The following is an 18191-nucleotide window of genomic DNA, read 5'->3' on the forward strand; positions in this document are numbered from 1 at the left end:
TGTAAGTTCAACGACGACACCCTCAACAGTTTTTCTTGGGTTGTTTTATTGTAATGTTTTACTTATTCATTTATACGATTTCTATTCGTGTCGTAAATTAATAAACACTGTCTCTTACGTCCTTAATTTATTCTAAAACTATAACCTACACTTAACTAAATTATATTAATTCACTTATCACTATCACTTAACTAACTTAAATAATTTATTTAAATTCTTCGATTACTTTGCTAAGTCTTTCTGTTAACTATGACTATTTATTATAAACTGAACAGAACTGCGCTACAAAACTCCTTATATATTAATAAAGAATATCCCAAAAGAATTTCTATAGAAGACATTATTCAAAAGAAACATTTTAAAATTTCATTGTAGCCAAGCAGGGCTGGATTAAGGACCCATTTCGCGATCTTATTTGTAGCATTATCATAAATATCCCTTGATGATGCTGGTCAAAAGTAAGTATGTTACGCATAGGCAGCTGAGACCTCTCATATACAGCACGAATCTTCAACTTTGTCTTTAGAAATAGGTCCAAAAGATGCGTACTTTCGATCGAGGTAACTATTACTGACTCTGTCACGAATTTCCTATCGTATGAGCAAGCCAGTAATATGCTCTACGCCGTTACCATTTTCGTGGATGTCCAGAATGCTTTTGATCAGATCTCACACGCCGGATTGGTTAAAAAGCTTCTGAGTATCCGTCTGCTACATCCAATAATGAAATTGATATATTCAAATTGTCACTGCTCAATGTTCCATACTATCCCTCCGTCTATATATCATTTACAAATGTGATACTCGAGCATCTTAACACCCCTTAAAAACGGTCCAATTATATGCGGACGTTACCGCATCATTGTTTACACACCAGGCATTCGTTCTCTTATCATCTGATTAAAAAAAACTCAAGACCAAATTCTCAAATTGGTGTGGGAGTTGGAGGATGTCTCTCAATTCTCAAAAAAACCAAATCTTATGACGTATCTTGTAATTCAATAAATAAAAGATTTTTTATTTAATTTTTATTCTGATGAAGCCATGATTAAATACTACGGAAGATATGGCTGCAAGCAGTTCATTCGTGGTAAACAGTAAACCAATTCGATTTGGATACAAAGTGTGGTACCTAAACAGTGACTTTGAATACTTACCAACTTTGACGTCTACCAAGAAAAAAATCCAAAGTCTAACTCAGAGTATGAGTTGTCGCTTGTTTAGGACGGGAATGAATTTATTAAAAAATCTAAAAGATGTGGGTTACAATGGAACAGGGACTATGAGGGAAAATCGGTTACCAAAAGACTGTCCTGTTCCTACAAACCAATGCATGAAACAATCAAACAAAGGAAAATCAGAGTTCCCTAGAATGGGTCGATGGAGTATTCATCAATAAATGGATGGACAGCTCAGTAGTTATAGTTGCTTCGACAGCTTACGGCTCGACACCACTATCCCAGATGAAGAGATACATTCGGATAGATAAGAAAAATATTTCCGTAACGCAACCTAATTGTATAAATATGTAATATCAATTAGGAGCAACAAGTGGTGGTGGCCAATATTTAAATGGATTATTGATGCAGCAACAAATAATGCCTGAGTAATGTTCAGGAAATCAATAGGGAACGTAACGAAATTAAACTTTCATAGAGAGATTTGCCAAACGTATTTGAAAAAGTACAAGACTGACTCAAAGTCCCTTGGTGGGTCTTCATCTGTCATTTCGGTTTCAACGCGGGTTATGGAAACTTTGCGGTTTGATCATTTGGATCATTATATATCCGAAACTGAAGGCAAGAAGAGAAGAAGATGTGCAGGAAATGAGATTGTAGTTCGGTAGTAAGAACAATTTGCGAGAAGTGCTGTGTGCGCGATGTTTTTCGGCGTTTCATAAGGAGTGAGTTTGATAGTAATTATTTTTTTATAACAAATAGTTTATAACAGCTGAATTATACTAGAATAATGTAAGAAAAAATAATAAATTACAATTTTTTAGTTTGATTTATTTGTTTTTATTTGTACCTCTCAAGGATGAACGTGACCGGTCACAGCCGTTTTCCCAACTTCACACTTTCCCAAATCGAAAAATAATTATTTTTTAATTTTTCCCGTGACTTTGAATAACTAATTAACAATTGTACTGAAAAAGAAAAAAGAATTAATTAACAAAATTTAGGCTCGTCCCTGGAGGGTTAAGTCTCCAATTTTTTGAAGAATACAAAACTCGACACGCATACACGCGCGTGTGTGATGGCCCGTCCCGCTAATCATACACCTCCGGATAAATCAACGAATGGATACGAAGCAGGACATACCACCAGCCCCTGTTATTCCGACATGTCCGTCCGTCGTGGTTTTCCCAAAGATCTATGGGAGATTCGGAAGCTCTTCTCTTCTTGTTAAGGGTAAGAGAGGTGGCTATATTCCCTTATCGGTTGTCTGTCAATGATGAATGTCGAGAAAGTTATTAAAAAACCGTTTGTCAGTCTAAAAAATCTGCACAGACAGACAAATTTATTCATCTCCAGTTGAAGACTTTAAAAATCATGTTTGTACGATATCAGTTTAAGCAAAAATGGAGAATATTTCGAAAAGCAATAGACTTTACTTCGTGCTTAACTTTTTGTGAAAACTTAAAGACATCCCTTGTAGTATTTAAGATACACATATTTCACGAATTTTTTTATGTACCATTTACACTATATTAAAAACAAGTCGCTTAAACTGTTTACATTTAAGATAAATGTTTTTTTTAATGCAAAAAGTATAAATGGTTACAAAAACTGTTAAGGAACTGTCCACTTGGTATCCTCCAGGCCCTACCGTTCGCGTAGCGAGAAGCGGATAAATCAAACCATTGTTTATATTTCACATAAACAAAACTTCGCGATTCTTCGCGTTTCGTATCTCAGCAGTCGTCGACTTCTCTCGAAATAGTTACAATCTTCAGTAGGCCGTGCAGGTATAGCCGGCGAATATTTATTCCACCTGTAGCGCTTCGCGAGAGAACACTTGACAATCGCGGTCCGCGCTATTCGACAGCCTGCTGGACCAGTCGACAGTCAGTAAGTCAGTGTCTCTAGATGTTCGCGTCTTCCTGAGTTTTTCAGTGGGACATTTCTTGTGAATCGATAGAGTTCTCTAGGTCAAGACTACTACTAGCTAGACATTTTATAGTTTTTGATTTACCTACTATTTGAAGTGAGTGCGCGAATTTTGTGAATCAAACTGATCTTTATATATTATAAGGATATTTTTTCATTGCTTGTTGAAATTATCGGTAAGTTATAATTTCTAATTATTCACTAACGAATATAAATTTTATGCTTGAGTATCGCGTTAAGTTGGATGCAAAAAACATCGTTTATAACCGTTATATATTCGAAAACGGTTTGACAGAAACAGGTACAATGACTTAATGTTTATTTAGATAAAAAACCGGCCACATATACAACTTTTTATTGACTACAATAGCAAAAAAATTTATATAATTTTATAATATTTACAAAAATTTACGAAGAATATAATATTGTTATTAATAGATTGTTAGAATTAAAAAAAAATATATAATAAGATATAATTTTTTATTAATAATTATTTTTCAAATGATTCTAAAGTTTTATTATCACATTTAATACTAATTGACTATATTTATTGTTACATATAGGGTGTGTGAAAATTTACATAAAAATTTTACAAATCTTAAATGATGTAATATTTATTTTCTGAAGTCATGAATAAGGTTCGGTTTGAATGCAAATAGTATATTTTTGGGACTTTGGGTGCTGAAGCTCGAAATGTGTTCAATAATATCGACCCTAACCGTAGCTTTCTTTGAATGGTGGATCTGTTTTTTGTAAATTTTTTTACAAATAAAAAATATATTCTTTTCCGAGTTTTTCATAAAATAAATAATTTTATAGTAGTAACTACCTTACATTCAATATTGATGTACAAAACCGATCAAAAGTTTTCACCCACCTCATAGTTTGCGTGATACACAACAAATAAAACCAATACAATAGATTTTTATATTTATGTTTTAAAGAAATAACCAAGGAAGACTAGCAATAAGACAGCTAAATAGTGTATTGTGGGACTAACAAATATCCAAGGAAAACAAACATCGAATATACAATAGCATAATGAAAAGTATAACAACATATAGTAGCGAAGTCTGGCCGCTAAAAGAGAAAACAGTAAAAATGCTTGAAGTCACAGAAATAGATTATTGGAGACGCGCGGGAGGAATCTCAAGATGTGGAAAAATGAGAAACGAGAGAATCAGGGAAATCATGAAAGTGCAGTGTACGATTACAGAAGACATTAGGGCGAATCAGTTAAGATGGTACGGATGTGTCCAAAGAATGCCTGAAGACCGCATACCCAAACAAATTTTACATTGGACATCACAAGAAAGACCAAGATTAATTTGGAGGGAGGGTATCGAGAAGGATACTCCAAAAAGAGGATTGTAAGAAGATCTTTGGGAAGATCGAGAAAGATGGAAACTGGGAATCGAAAGATGCAATTTTTCATATTTAAATTTTTGATTTTTGCTTTTATTATTTTGGTGCACACATTTGGCATTCTATGTAATAATCTCGACAAATAATCGTCGTCTATTTGACTCTATTCCTTTTTCAGGAAATTTCAAAGATGTGAAGTGGAAGTAGGACAATGTTTTCTGGCTTCCCTGTCTAATTAGTCCCAAAACAATTAAATTGAGTTGAGGTCTGGCAACTGTGTTGGCCAAATCATTACATTTTCCTTCAATATTTGTTTACAGCCTGCTTTCCTCAAAACCCTATCAATTTTTACTAGGTATCCAGTCGTCCTTCCTCAAAAACATTCCTAAATCATCATCGAACCTCCGTCGTGTTTTATAGTCGGGATTACATATAGGTCTAGTATCAGTTCTTCCATTGACCTGACTCTTCATGCGTCTAATTTTCATACTCCATAGTCCATTGCAACTCCTTTATTTTGACGTCTTAAAAGCGGTCTTTTTTATGGCTAGCTTCTCTAAATCTCCTTTTCACTGTAAAAATACTCAAAGGCAGATCCCTAGATTCATAGATTTGGGCTCGTGAGAAGTCGATCACGTGCACTGATTAATACAATTCGTTTACCTTCAGCGTTTGTGACTTTTCGTGGCCTCCCTGAATGTTTCCTATCACCATAGATCCTGGTGGATGTACATTTTTTCACGTTGTAGTACACGGTACGTTTAGATATTTTTAATTCTGTGCCCATACTATGGAGACTTGCGATTAATGCATTATATAATTATTTTCAACTTAATTGTATCAGAAATCATCGACGAATATCTGTAGAAATGGTAAGTTTAACAGGAATTTTTTAAAAATTTTCTTTTTAATTACATTAGGTGCCATTTATCATTATTATCAATCATTGCCTATATCTAAATTAATTATTTTCCGAAAGTTTTCTTAATTTTCTCGAGAAAAGGATAGAATGTATAAAGTTTGTGTTAAATCACGTCAGAATTAATTTGATCGTCTGTTATTTATCTCACATAGATGCTATGAAATAAACACTCTGTATATAAATAATTAAAGGATGGATGATTATTTATTTTTTGTGGTAAGTTAATGATAATTCTTGAGTTTTCATTTTAATTGTAACAGAAATCATTGACGAACAAGGTAAACTTAAATTGTTTGTAAAAATTTGAATTAGGTTCGATTTATTATTATTATCAACAATTACCTATACCTAAATTAATGATTTTTCAAAATGTTTCTTAATTTTATCGAAAAGTGGATACAATGTATAGAGTTTGTGTTATTTATCTTACAAAGTTGAATTGGAACGAAGAAGACCTTGTATTAGTTTCCTTTAATAAATGAATCACTATATATGTATGTGATGTTTTCTTTGTTTTCTTTATGTTTATTACATTATGAATAAACAATACCTATTTCAACCGCGTGCAACTTCACCGTTTTAATGGGGTCTAATTGTTTCTTTACACTGAAAATAATTAACAGTTCAAATCCTGATTCGAATGTTTACATTTTTATAATCACGCGTATGATGTAACCCACTCAGCTGTTTAGTAACTATTTTATTTTTATTTCAAATATTTTATCCACACGACTCCATAGTTTGAGGGCCAATTATAGGGCGGGAAAATATATACAGGGAAGAGTATTTAAACGGTTTCTAGTGGGCAAACGGTGACATTTTTCACTGATTTTTTCTAATATGAATATCAATTACGGCAGTCATTTAAAACTATTTCCAGCTATAGGATAGATATCCCAAAAGTAGTTCAATGAATCAAGCACATGATTTTTTTTAATGGAACGTACTATATTTTGAATTATACATGGAAAATTAGTTTGAATTTAAAGTTTGGCGGATGCGGAAGGTACAATTCCCAGAAGGACCATGTACATTATATTTTTTATATACCGTGGCAATTTATTTATATTGTTTTTATAACTTATATACAGTATGTTGGGGCCGTTTTTATAGATTTATTTTGTAAGAAGCCCATTTTATTTGTTTATGGGAAATTAGAGATTTCGAACATTCTGGATATGATTAAAGTCTATATGAATGAGTATTTAACAGCCGTATATGTCATAGTTATAATTATTTGTCAAGTGAACAGATCGAAATAGTAAATGGTGGAATTAAATAAATTATATAAGTGTTTAGTGATAAGTTAGTGAAGAGCAAGTCTTATTGGATACTTTAGTGAATAGTTTAATGTTTAATGCATAAATAAATTAAGTAAGTAACACCAAATGTATAAATTCACCCCACGGTTGAAAACTGTTTAAATAAATTAATAAATTAAAAAAACATTACAATATTATCTCAAGTAATTGATGGAGTACCATACAAAATTAGTCAGATCTGGGAATATGGGTGGCCAACTACGTGAACATTCTGAATATGATTAAAGTCTATATGAATGAGTATTTAACAGCCGTGTATGTCATAGTCATAATTATATGTCATAGTGAACAGATCGAAATAGTGAACGGTGGAATTAAATGAATTATATAAGTGTTTAGTGATAAGTTAATGAACAGTTAAGTTTTATTGGATAATTTAGGGAATAGTTTAGTGTTTAGTGCATAGTTTAGTGTAGAAATAAATATAATATAATAAGTAAGTTGGAAGCTAATTAAAAAATTGAAATAATCATTACAATCATTACAATATTATATCGAGTAATTGATGGAGTGGGATCTGGAATATGGGTTCTTGGCTTCCTATCCGTATGTTTTTTATTTAGATAATTTCATACAGTTAATTGAAAATGTGCCATTGCGTCATTTAACTGCAGCTAGATTTTGGCTTTGATGTTTGAAGGAATGTGCTTCAAGAGTTTCTGATACACCGTTTTTAGGAATCTTTGGAATTTTTGTATGTATGTTTAATTAATTCTCACGGTTTACAAAATAGAAAAAGTGTTTTTAGTGTCATACTAGCCAATATTCTACTATTCACTAGTCTATTATTGTTGAAAATAGCTTTGATTGTGAATAACACTAATTTGTCTTTTTCTGAATTTATACACAGTCCAGCGTTGCTTTAACATTTTCAACCTTCCAAATGATAGTTATGTCTGTTTTCTCGAAATAGATGTCTGTGAATAATATAAGTTTGGAAAAGTTTTCTTCCTCTGCGAGTTGATCAAGGGGCCATAATCAAAAAACTGTTGTGTTATGAAAGTCCTTGCCGTATAAATAGTGATGAATATGATACGGATGGTATTTGTGCTTCTAAGAATCCTAAAAGCACAGGATTGATTTATATTGGAATTTTGTTTGGTTTTGGTAATTGATTTGAAATTTTTACTAACTGTTGACAATTTCATATATCAGAATAAACTAAACTCGAAAAAGAACTTTTCTCATGCCATAATGTAGGGAAACGGTCCTGTTTGTGTCTACCTAAATTAGCTGTCTTTAACATCTGTAATTAAAAGAATAGAATCATAAAACAGTACCTCACTAGATGAAGACGAATTACGGACAATAAGCATAAGAAGAATGCTGAAAAGGTGTCGCTACCAGCGCCTTGGGCAAAAAAGGCAAAGGATATAATGAAATAACCTTTTTTTTAAATAAACAACTAAAAAAAGCTATTAAAATTTGACTTTTCTACCTGCGAACTCTTTTATCGCCATGGACATACATACATGGACATGTCGCCACAAACGTAAAACGGTCAATTCTGAATGGTATAATAGCATTTATTTGCCGAAAAAATCAGGGAAACCAATCGTAGAAGACAAATCTTTCTTTACCTTGACAATGCGAGCTCTCACACACAGTTAAAACAAAAACATTTTTGAACAGTCGAACATGCAATGATTTCCTCTTATTTCCGCAAATCAAAAATTAATTGCGACGTCAACGTTTATCTACACCTGAAGAAGCAGTTGATGCGTTCAAATGTTTTGTAAGTACCTCAATCGGAATGAAAAAAAATCCTCTAACAATTGGTTCAAACAGTAATGTAGCTTCAACACCTGTTTACTTAAAATTTATTATTAAACTTAATTCTAGAAATTTCTCTTGTAGGTACTAACGGCTTGATCATTAAATCGTCTGGTTGTAGATCTGTGGTTAAAAATATTAACCATATTTTGAGTATTTTCTCTTGTATTATGGTACTTAATATCAATGTGTTTGGCCATTATATGATTTATTGAATTGTTTGCTATGCAAAATAGATATATTATATGCATTATTATTCTCATATACCTATTATTATCGGCTGAGGATTTCCCAATTTTATGCTATTTGTTAATGCTATTAACCACTTCGCTTCTGGCTGGACTTAATAATAATATGTATTCAGCTTTAGTTGAAGATGAAGCTACAGATTGTTGTTTCTTGGTAATTAAAAAAAAGTCGCACCCTGCCCAATCAGTATTTTTAAAGCTTTCCATAACTCTTTATTTTTATTTGAAAACTGATTAAAATGTTTATTGCAGCACATATTCCAGGGCATATATGACATTGTTGTCTTAGAAGTTTCCGACCTAACAAAAAAGACATTTTTTTCCATAATCATTTCTATTCTCCTTGTAAGTTCATACACTCAGTCCAGCTATCCTCAAACCTTTCTTACTGTTTCAATTAATTGTTGTCGTATATCTCGTCAAAATAAATATTTGCGATTGCAATAACGTCCTATTATGATGAAAATCTCTCTCCTGTAATTGTAATTTTGAGGTTAGGAAACAGAAAAAGTTGCTGGAGTCCAGATCTTGTGAATACGGTGGCGATTTTGCAAGTGTGGTGTGAAAAGGTGCGTTGTCCTGAAGGAATAATAATTTATGCAACAAGTGGACCAATCGAGTAGATAGAAAAAAGTATCGATTTCGAAATTAGAAATAAAACTCTATAAATCTCTATTCTGGAGTTCCTTTTTCTATGGTATTAATACATTAGAATTTATTATAATATTATAATTTGTAGAATTCTTCATAACTTTTGTTCCAGTAGTTTTTTATATATGTATAATCAACCATTTTTTAGAAAGACGACTGAGAGCTCGTCGGGCCTACCTATTCACAAGGTCGATCGTCGCCTAGTAGTCTATAAATCATTGACTAATATATAATCATGAATAATTTGCATTGTTTATCATTCAACATATTATATTCGATTTTTATTCTAAATATAATATTCGATCCACAACGCTTCGTAGGTAATAGCCCTTGATAAAAGATGAAAATTCAGGCAAAAATATAACCTCTTCGAATGCTTAGTTATGAGATTCGGTGTGCTAAAGTTTCGTAATATCTCGCGAGCTATCAACATTTTTCTTTCAAATTTTATATCTATTTAATACAACACTGACCAAATTAGTTTTTTTTTAATTTTTACGTTCACCTTTAAGTTACAAATTATTTTTTTTGTTAACATGAATAGTTTTTAAAATACTTTAAAAAAAGCTGCAACATGTTTTATGATAATTTATATGTCTGCTGAAGCACAAATATAAATTGATCAGGAATTATCGAAATGAGCTGATGCACCTTTGAAAATGACAGCCGTGGGGAAAGCAAATGCTTATTCCGTAATGTTCTGTGTGTAGATTTATTTGCTTTGTTAAGTTGTGAAGTTGGTTTAGACCTCATTATTTTCAGTTGTACTGACGATGGAATTCTCAAAGAGTTGCCACTTGAAGAAGTGCGAAATTTCCTCTCGTGATTTTTTTTTGTTTTTTTTTCATGCTATGCTGTGTTGTGCTTAGTGCAGGTACCTAAGTGGTGAATGAATTCTAGAATGCACCTACAAATTTCTAATATATTGAAGATCTACACGAGTTTTGTTTAATTATTCATTCCACTTATTTTGAGTTTAAACACGAAATCTAATAAAACATGTGATGCCAAACGTGAATTTAAACTGATAGCTTGATTTGCTATTCAAACGCCGCATAACTTTAAATAAAATATCGTTATAAAAATTATTTTTTTTAATGCTTGGTTCAGTAGATGAATAACACTACAATAAATATTTTGCTGCTTTACAGAAGATGCCTAATTTTTGCTGTGTAGTAAAATTTAGTACAAAAAGAGACCCATAACCTAACTTTGTACTTAAGAGGGTGAAGATAATATTCTATTATATGATATAGTTCTAGTTTCTGCTGCCTTAATCAGTATCTGTTCCCTACTAACTCCCAATGAATCTGCTTCGTTATCTTTTTTATTTCTATTGCGATTGGAAAATTTTGTTCGTGTAATAGACTATCTTCAGTCATAAAAAAATATTTGTGTCACACCTGTTTAAACGAAGTCCTGAGTTTCTCGCAAACTATTATTATTAATCTAATTAAATATTATTATTCAAAACTAAATTGAATAAAATTGGAAATACGTATATTTATATAGAACTTTTATTTTTCTTTACATATATTTATACTTGCTCAAAAATCATCATCATTACAGTTAATAAAATATTAAATCCATCTAAATCTATAAGTTTTTCTTTATACCTTTCAATTGCCACTGTGTTCTTTGCAACCTTAAAAAATTGAATGCATCAGCTAAAACTATTGTCCAACAAAAACTCCCGTAATTAAAGCGCAAAACAGACATAAGTGTTCTTAATTTTGTACAAATTTCTTTGAAATATTCGACAGACGGCGATCAGCAGTGGTGTCGTTAGGTGAGATTCATTTAATTTATAAATTTCTTTAAATAAATAGAAATATGGTGTTCTTTAGACCATGGGCGAATGAAGACAATAAAATTGCACAGTGTAGTGAGAATAAAGAAAGATACGAATTGATAATAAAGATTTAGATATTATAGAAACACAACAAGAAGAAGAAAATATTCAGCAATCCGATAATACAATCATAATAAGAATTGCTGAATAAACTAGAGTAAATAAATTTTCTATTTATCGAGTAGTCACGAAAGGGGTTGTTGGGTTGACAATAGTAAAAATTGCTGTTTGAATGGCCCATATTCTAAAAGGAAACTCATTATAATAGTACACGCTGGAAGCAAAGACAGTTTCGCTTCTAATGTTTCATTAATATAAGCTGAAAAAATTTTTGTCTAAATGATTACAGTACATAATAGAATCCCCTTCATTTTTCACCGGAATTATTAGTTTCTACGACATCGCTGGTAATCCGGTGCTTTGTTAATAATTTTATTCTTTGATTCTTTTACTTTTATAATTGAAGCTAGATATTTATTATTTGTAAGCAACTGATTATTTTTCCTTTACTTGCAATAATGCAGTGATGGTTTTATAAAAACATTTTTACCTTTCCTCTGCCATCATCAGACACCGATACAAACGAATAATAAAGCGAAAGTTGCGGTACACGCGGTGCGACTTAACAACCCAGTTGAACCGCATTTATTACTTTGGTTTACTTTGTCCTGCTATTAGGAATGATACGAGGATATATTGAAAAATTCTATACTATAGAACCAAAAAAAATTTTAATGTCAAAATATTTTATTCATCAACATATTCTCCTCTTAATTGGATACATTTATTACAGCGAACCTGCAACATCTCTAGATCTTTCAAAAAAAATGCAAACCAGACCTCCACAGGTTTTATTACCTCCTGGTTGGAAGAAAATTTACGGCCTTTTAAACCTTTTTTCAGTTGAGGAATAGGTTATAGTTGAACGGAGCCAAATCTGGTGAATAAGGGAGCTGTTCTAGTAATTCAAACCCTAAATCACAAATTTTTTGCATGGTAACATAAGATTTGTGTGCAGGGGCGTTTTCCTGCAAAAACAAAACACCTTCGCGTCTTTTCTCTTTAATTTTTCCCCGTAGAGTGGTCAGTAATGTCGAATAGTTATCACCAGCTATTGTTCTAACCTTAACCAAAAAATAAATCATGATTACTCCATGGCAATCCCAAAAAACTAAAGCAATAACTTTTCCAGCCGATTTTTGAACACGAAACTTCTTAGGTTTTGGAGAACCAGAGTGTCGCCATTCCATCGATTGCTGCTTTGTTTCTGGATCGTAGAAATGTCTCATACATAAGAAAAATTTCGGTTAAATAAGTCTACATCGTTTTCAAATTGAGCACAAATCGAACGCGATGCATCTACGCTAGCACGCTTTTGGTCAACATTAAAACATTTGGGGATCCATTTTGCAGCAATTTTTCTCATGTTCAATTGACGTGAACTATTTGATGGACGCGTTCGTATGAAATATTCAGTTCTGCAGATATCCGTTTTAGCCCAATTCGACGGTCTGATAAAATCATGTTATGAACTGCATCGATATTTTCGGAGACTGACACAGAAACTGGCCTTCCCGATCGGCCATCATCTTCAATGGAAAATTTACCTCTTTTGAAGCTTGCAGTCCAATTTTTCACGGTCGCATACGAAGGACATTGATCACCAAGGGTGTTAAGCATATCTTCATGAATCTGCTTATCTGTTAATCCTTTTAAATACATGTAGTTGATGATGGCTCGATACCCAAATTTCTCGATTTTCATAATTTTGATGGACATCTTTTTTCTTTTAATTTATTGCGTAACTCTGTTTTACTCGTCAAACTTTACACTGATACTTCTAATAATTTATTGTTGGCTGCTATGGTAACGTAATATTTTGTTTATGCATGGAACTGGTCTAAGCTAACTAGATATCAATACTTCCTCGTATACAGAATAAGTGATTAACTTATCACATTGTCTAGATAATCTTGTTATTTTATATAATGACCAGTATAATAACTATTTAATCATAATTACTGTAACATATATAAATTTGGGGCAAGGCATACCCCATTATACTGGTATTGGTATTTTTTTCAGTGGTCCAGCGCACCGTTAAAAACGGTTCTTACTTAGAAAACATTTCTCTCATTACCTATCTTTTTGCTAATCCCCTGTATATAATGATACCACCTACACATTTCCAAGCTTGACCTCTCGATCCTGTGTTTGTTTTATAATTGATGCCCATTGTAGATTTGTAAATAAGACTTCACATATATTTGTAAAAATTCTTCATAATTTTGGAATTTATATTCAAGAAAATTACGAAACATTTTTTGTTAACATAAATAATATCATTCATAAAAGGTAATAAATACTTTGTATCAAAGATTTATAAAATTATGTAAGTTCCGAGACGCATCTTCTAAGGTTAAGGTTATTTTTAAAACTGGTTTGAAAATTCGCAGCAACCGTGACGATACAGTTTTAAAAAGATAAATTTATTGTAAAAGGTACCTGCCGCGACTTCAAAAGAGCATGCGACTTTATTTTTCAAACATGGTATCTTTTTATCTTTAATATTTATAGGCAGTATGAGTCACGAAGACAGGATCTATTGACCATTGTGAAATATATCTAAAAAAAACTAATCTGCATATTTATAGAATAAACCCTTTTTGAAAGGTTGAGATTTTGTACTTGTTTCAATGCGTTCCATTATTTAAAGAAATGAAACAAAAATACGAGTATGATACAAACATTCTCGCGAGAATTTTACATTATAACATACTTGATTTTGTTTATATTTTCATGTGCCAACACACACGCACAGATGAAAAAACCCACCCTATCAAACATCCACTTCTGCAAATGTCTACATATGGGTGCGTAACCTCTTTCCTCTTCTCCTAGCTTTGTGGGAGGTCCCAGGAAATCTTTCGTCAGTATACATTGTTAAATCCCTTTTGATTAGTTTTGTAAATCAACATTAACTAGTTGTATATGCTGATATGTAACTGTCTGTAGTTTTTATTGGAAATATTCATCTTCTGTTTCAATAACGTGAGTATACTTCTTTCTATTTTTCAGAGTTAATTTTTAAATACTCAAATTCAAACAAGTTTGTGACATCCTCAAACTTAATTCCATTGCCTTGTGTTGTTCTTACCGGTAACTTATATGTATAAGTTCTATCAGTTTTAAATCAGGATGATATGGAGGTTCATGTAATAGAGTGTGACTATGGTCTGGAATGAGCTCATCAGATTGATAGTTTATATATCTTTTCTTATGTAATTAAAGGACCTAGTACCATTTAGGTCTTGAGCTGTTAAAATTGGATACAATTTATCATTCGTTGAATAGCTACTAAGTCCTGGATGAACCTGTGCTGAAAGATAAGATGCATTATCACAAACGATTACTGATTTTGCAGGTAAACCAAATTTTATCGTATTCATTATGATTATATACAGGGTGTCCTAGAAATTGCACGCCAGGCTGACACGGGAGGTAGATCAGCTTTAGATCTATCAAATAAAAGCAACATGACCTCAGTAAAAGTTTAAAACTAGCCTACTTAGTGCTCTTTAAAAAATGGTATAATATTCATAGCTTTTTTTTACTAAAAATTAAATAATATCAAGTATAGTTATTGAAGTCGTACTACTTTCGCAATACTTCAAATAAAAAATAATACGTAATACAAAGTTGAGCCGACTTTTGTCTTCAACTTACAACTTTTTAGTTACTGTAATCGCTTTTTAGTTTAGCAATGTCTAATAGAGTTATCCAGTATCCTTTTATAATTGTTGTTGTAGGCTGGCATCAAAATAATTTGGGTACAGAACATAGGGTTGTATTTTTTTTATTTTCATTAGATTTTACAATTACAACATTCAAATAAATATTTACCATTCAGAATTTACTTTGAATAAACTATTATAGCAGATTTTCAAAATTTCTACCACCTGCTCTTATGCATAACCTGCATCTTGTTAAAAACTGTGTCTTTAAACGTCCTAAACTTAAATTAGTAATTTCGCGAGATGCTTCATTGATTCGTTGCCGCAATTCATTGACCGATCGAATTGGTTTACTGTACACTTTATCTTTTAAACATCCCCAGTAGAAAAAGTCCAGTGGGTTTAGGTCTGGGGAGCGTGGGGGCCACAAAATTGGTTCTAGCCGGCCAATCCATCTTCTTGGGTATGTGTCATCCAGATAAGCTCTAACTGCGCGGGCATAGTGAGCAGGGCACCCATCATTCTGCAGCCACATTCTTCTTCTTGTCTCAAGAGACACATCTTCCAAAAGAATGGGTAGATCATTTTGTAAAAATTCTAAATACATTGCGGAATCCAAGTTAATGCGAAGTTATCGTAAAAATGCAAACCGAAACTTCAAAACGAAGGAATTAAAGAACACGTGTGTAGCACTAAACACAAGGAGCAGTACTAAATTTACCCTGCGCCCCTGCGGTGCAATGCGCAGGTATTACCTCTGATCCTCTTCGTAACGTCGTTACCGACCGAACAATGAGTGTGAGCGAGATAGTCAATAAATGTTTAAGGTCATTCAGTTTCTCAGTGATATGGAGACAAAAGAAGGCTGCACATTCAATAAAAACTATTATTTTTTAGTTTCTTAATTTCGAAGAATTACGACTTCAATGACAAAACGTGGTATTATTCAATTTTTAGTAAAAAAAACTATAAATGTTGTACCATTTTGGAAGGAGCATTAAGCAGGCTAGTTTTTAAGAACATTTTCTGACTCAGTCTGGTACATTTTTTTTTCACAGTCGCTAACCAAACTTTAGTTAAGGTTTTCGCTTTGAAACAAAAGGTAAGATTGAGTTGTTTTTTTTGTTAATGTCGTGCTACTTTTTATTAAAATGAATACTGGGTTGTCTCAACCAACTATTAGTGGTAGCCCAGAAAAAAAAGAATTATAAATTAGAGGTTTTTTATGCCCATAACAGACAAAAATAGGGCAAAAAGTAGAGATTTTCTGAAAAAACCTAAAAGTGTTAATATCTCGAAAACTAAAAAACTTTTACTGAGATCATGTTGCTTTTATATAATAGATCTAAAGCTGATCTACCTCCCGTGTCAGCCTGGCGTGCAATTTCTGGGACACCCAGTATACATAATCAACTAAATTAACATTAAACAAGCTTTAGAAATAAATCCCATTTAAAACATGAACCACAGTAAATCGGGATATAAGGAACCTACGTATAAGAAAATCCTCTATGTAAGCGACAAAATTCCCGGTACCAACCCCTTGGTATCCAAAAACTCTTTGTAAGGGATTTCGTTGCCTTTATATAATGAATCTCGGTTAAACGGACTTACCCTGTAACGAAGTTCCTCTTATCCAATTTTTCATTTTTAGTAAAACAATTCAATCTAAACGTGTTCTCGTAAAGACATGCAAAACGAAGCGAGCCAGAAATTTGAGGTCAGAGCTTAACTTACTTATCCGCAACCCTTCTATCATATATATAGGGATAATATATCTTTCCCATTTGGTTTTATCATTTGCTTTCTGTTTAGCTCGTCTCCTGTTTAGTCTTCTTTTTTTCTGATTTTTTGCTATTTATAAATTCCATTTTCTTTTGTTTCCGTCTCTCCTCTTTTTATTGTTTATTACTGTTTCCCCAGACTTATCACTTATGCTATTATCTCAGTATCTCCATTTCATACGTTGTTATTTTTTGCTTCAATTTGTTGGTTAATTCACAGGATTCGCAACCATAGATTAGCATTCGTAGTAGCACTGACTCATAGATTCTCGTTTTTGTATACCTCATCTATTTTTTTGTTAAAACTAACTACCTCTTCGTTAATTCCTCCTGTCTTACAATTGTCCCTAAATACTTTAGCTAGTTAAGAGCCTTCTTTTCCCGTTCTTGTATTTGCACAGTTATTTATTCTAAATTGTTTGTTGATTTGTTTCTAGGAGCCCCGTCCCGTCAGTTGGCCAAGAAAAATTCGAAATTATTAAACTTTATTTTAAAATACCAAAAAGTAGCTGTTAGTAAAATGTTTTAAATTTTTAGTTTTACGTCTAAAATAGGTTTTGGATGAATATTGTCAAATATTTTGAATGATATTTAATATGATGGAAATAGATAGGTCTTGATAATCATTTTTTATGCATATACAATTGTTTCCAAAATTGTGTTCAAAGTTTCATTAGGTCTAAAATATGCAAATAATAAAATAGGCTGTGTCATATTTTCACAAAATTTTTTTTTAAGATTTTTGAAGTAATAAGGTGAGTATAATTTTTAAAATGGGTAGAGGAAAAGTTATTGATGAAAAAATTCGATTAATCATAATAAATTTATTCAAAAATGGGAAAAAGAACTCAGAAATCGCGAAAGTTGTAAACATGTCAAAATATAGTTCGCTTGTATAAAGCAAATGGTTCGATTGTCCCTAAACGCCGGCATCGGCACGTAAGAAAATCGAAATTGTCAGACAAAGATAAACGAGCATTAAAAAGAATAATTCAACAAAACAGACGTGCTAACGGAAATTATCTCTCAATGTCTCTCTACATATTTTTAGAGAGATAATCTTCTTCAAACATAAACAAATATCTTTCTCTTGAAAAATTGTCTCCGTCAATAAAAAAACAAAATTTGTCTATTTTTTTTCAAATAAAAACTAACGTTTGTTGTTGAAAATTGTGTTCCCAAAGAGCAAAAGAAAATTTGTTCCTAGAAATAGCTTTTTCCAAAAACCAAACATCATATGTCTTAAGAAATGTTCTCTTTCAAAAACAAACCGAAATAAGTCCATAGTTGTTTTTAACAAAGGGAAATTTGTCTTAAGAAGCTGTCGTTTTCAGAAACAAACAATTATTTGTATCTAGGAACTGCTTTTTACAAAAACAAAACGTCATTTGTCTTTCAAATCTAACTTTTTCAAAAACAAACCGACATTTG

General features: G+C 32.0%; 1 protein-coding gene across 2 annotated transcripts in view; it reads left to right on the plus strand.

Moving 5' to 3' along the window:
• The first annotated feature begins 2941 nt into the window (after nt 1-2941).
• LOC130897109 (leucine zipper putative tumor suppressor 2 homolog) overlaps nt 2942-18191 on the plus strand; it is a 301729-nt gene continuing 286479 nt past the window's right edge. For both annotated transcript variants that reach the window (XM_057805702.1, XM_057805701.1), the window contains exon 1: nt 2942-3285. The gene's annotated coding sequence lies outside the window, so the exon portion shown is untranslated. The remainder of the gene's footprint in view (nt 3286-18191) is intronic.

Source organism: Diorhabda carinulata, chromosome 8, assembly GCF_026250575.1.
Source record: "Diorhabda carinulata isolate Delta chromosome 8, icDioCari1.1, whole genome shotgun sequence".
NCBI lineage: Eukaryota > Metazoa > Arthropoda > Insecta > Coleoptera > Chrysomelidae > Diorhabda > Diorhabda carinulata.